Raw genomic sequence first — 2,500 nt, 5'->3', positions numbered from 1 at the left:
AAAGCCCCGACGCTGGCGCAGATTATATTGCCGGACTGGCCCCTGGCGAGTTGGGCAAAGTGTCGCAGTCCGGCAGCGGGTAACAGGCCAGCGGGTAACAGGCAGCTTATCGGTGATAACTTCGGGAAGGAAAGTCCGATCCGGTCGGGGTCAACTGCTACTGAACGGGGTGGTGGGGCCGCACAGACCAGTAGCGGGCTTGTGTAGCTGCCTCTTGGCCCGGCCGAGGTACAGCCGTTGGCTGGAGACCGCTTTCCGACTGGTGAGCGGGTGCCGCGGGGACCCACCTTGACGCGCCGGCTGTCCGAGCAAGCCAGGGGCAAGGGGCATCCAGTGGTACCAGAACGGAGTCGGTCCGGCACCGGGAAGTCGGGTGCCCGTCGCTCCGAATCGAGCCCGGGGTTTTCGTGCGTGTAACTGGGCGGGCGTTTGGACCCGGTTGTCCGGGAGCGGGTCCCCAACGGCGGGAGATTGCCTGGGTTTGGCCGGCCGGCAGTCGAACGCCTCTGGCTCCGAACTCCCGTGTCCGATTTCGATCTGGGAGGGCTCGTTGGAAAGCCCCGACGCTGGCGCACAATATATTATCGGACTGGACCCCGGCAAGTTCGGGGAAGTGTCACAGTCCCGTTCCGGCTGCCGCCCCGTCGGTCAGCGGCAGCTTATCGGGGATAACTTCGGGACGGAAAGTCCGATCCGGTCGGGGTGAACTGCGACTGAACGGGGTGGCGGGGCCGCACAGACCAGTAGCGGGCTTGTGTAGCTGCCTCTTGGCCCGGCCGAGGTACAGCCGTTGGCTGGAGACCGCTTTCCGACTGCTGAGCCGGTGCCGCGGGGATCCACCTTGACGCGCCGGCTGTACTAGCAAGCCAGGGGCAAGGGGCATCCAGTGGTACCGGAACGGAGTCGGTCCGACACCGGGAAGCCGGGTGCCCGTCGCTCCGAATCGAGCCCGGTGTTTTCGTGCGTGTAACTGGGCGGGCGTTTGGACCCGGTTGTCCGGGAGCGTGTCCGCAACGGCGGGAGGTTGCCTGAGTTTGGCCGGCCGGCAGTCGAACGCCTTTCGCTCCGGAATCCCGTGTCCGATTTCGGTCAGGGAGGGCTCGTTGGAAAGCCCCGGCGATCGCGCACACTATATTGTCGGACTGGATCCCGGCAAGTTCGGGAAAGTGTCGCCGACCCGTACCGGCTGCCGCCCCGTCGGTCAGCGGCAGCTTATCGGGGATAACTTCGGGAAGGAAAGTCCGATCCGGGCGGGGTCAACTGCCACTGAACGGGGTGGCGGGCCCGCACAGACCAGTACCTGGCTTGTGTAGCTGCCCCTTTCCCCGGCCGAGGTACAGCCGTTGGCTGGAGACCGCTTTCCGACTGCTGAGCCGGAGCCGCGGTGGCCCACCTTGACGCGCCGGCTGTCCTAGCAAGCCAGGGGCAAGGGGCATCCAAGGGTCCCGGAACGGAGTCGGTCCAACACCGGGAAGCCGGGTGCCCGTCGCTCCGAATCGAGCCCGGGGTTTACGTGCGTGTAACGGGGCGGCCGTTTGGACCCGGGTGTCCGGGAGCGGGTCCGCAACGGCGGGAGGTTGCCTGAGTTTGGCCGGCCGGCAGTCGAACGCCTTTCGCTCCGGACTCCCTTGTCCGATTTCGGCCAGGGAGGGCTCGTTGGAAAGCCCCGGCGTTGGCGCACACTATATTATCGGACTGGATCCCGGCAAGGTCGGGAAAGTGTCGCCGACCCGTACCGGCTGCCGCCCCGTCGGTCAGCGGCAGCGTATCGGGGACAACTTCGGGAAGGAAAGTCCGATCCGGGCGGGGTCAACTGCCACCGAACGGAGTGGCGGGCCCGCACAGAGCAGTACCTGTCTTGTGTAGCTGCCCCTTTCCCCGGCCGAGGTACAGCCGTTGGCTGGAGACCGCTTTCCGACTGCTGAGCCGGAGCCGCGGGGGCCCACCTTGAGGCGCCGGCTGTCCTAGCAAGCCAGGGGCAAGGGGCATCCAGTGGTTCCGGAACGGAGTCGGTCCGACACCGGGAAGCCGGGTGCCCGTCGCTCCGAATGGAGCCCGGTGTTTTCGTGCGTGTAACTAGGCGGGCGTTTGGACACGGTTGTCCGGGAGCGGGTCCGCAACGGCGGGAGGATGCCTGAGTTTGGCCGGCCGGCAGTCGAACGCCTTTGCCTCCGGACTTCCGTGTCCGATTTCGGCCAGGGAGGGCTCGTTGGAAGGCCCCGGCACTGGCGCACACTATATTATCGGCCTGGACCCCGGCAAGTTCGGGAAAGTGTCGCAGTCCCGTAGCGGCTGCCGCCCCGCCGGTCAGCGGCAGCTTATCGGGCATAACTTCGGGATGGAAAGTCCGATGCGGTCGGGGTCAACTGACGCTGAACGGGGTGGCGGGGCCGCACAGACCAGTAGCGGGCATGTGTAGCTGCCCCTTTCCCCGGCCGAGGTACAGCCGTTGGCTGGAGACCACTTTCCGACCACTGAGACGGCGGGGCGGGGGGCGGCC

The sequence above is a fragment of the Somniosus microcephalus genome, unplaced genomic scaffold (assembly GCF_052327205.1).
Source record: "Somniosus microcephalus isolate GS21.2 unplaced genomic scaffold, FLI_Smic_1.0 scaffold1913, whole genome shotgun sequence".
Lineage (NCBI taxonomy): Eukaryota > Metazoa > Chordata > Chondrichthyes > Squaliformes > Somniosidae > Somniosus > Somniosus microcephalus.
The sequence above is the reverse complement of the archived record's forward strand: the minus strand, read 5'-3'. Positions refer to the sequence as shown.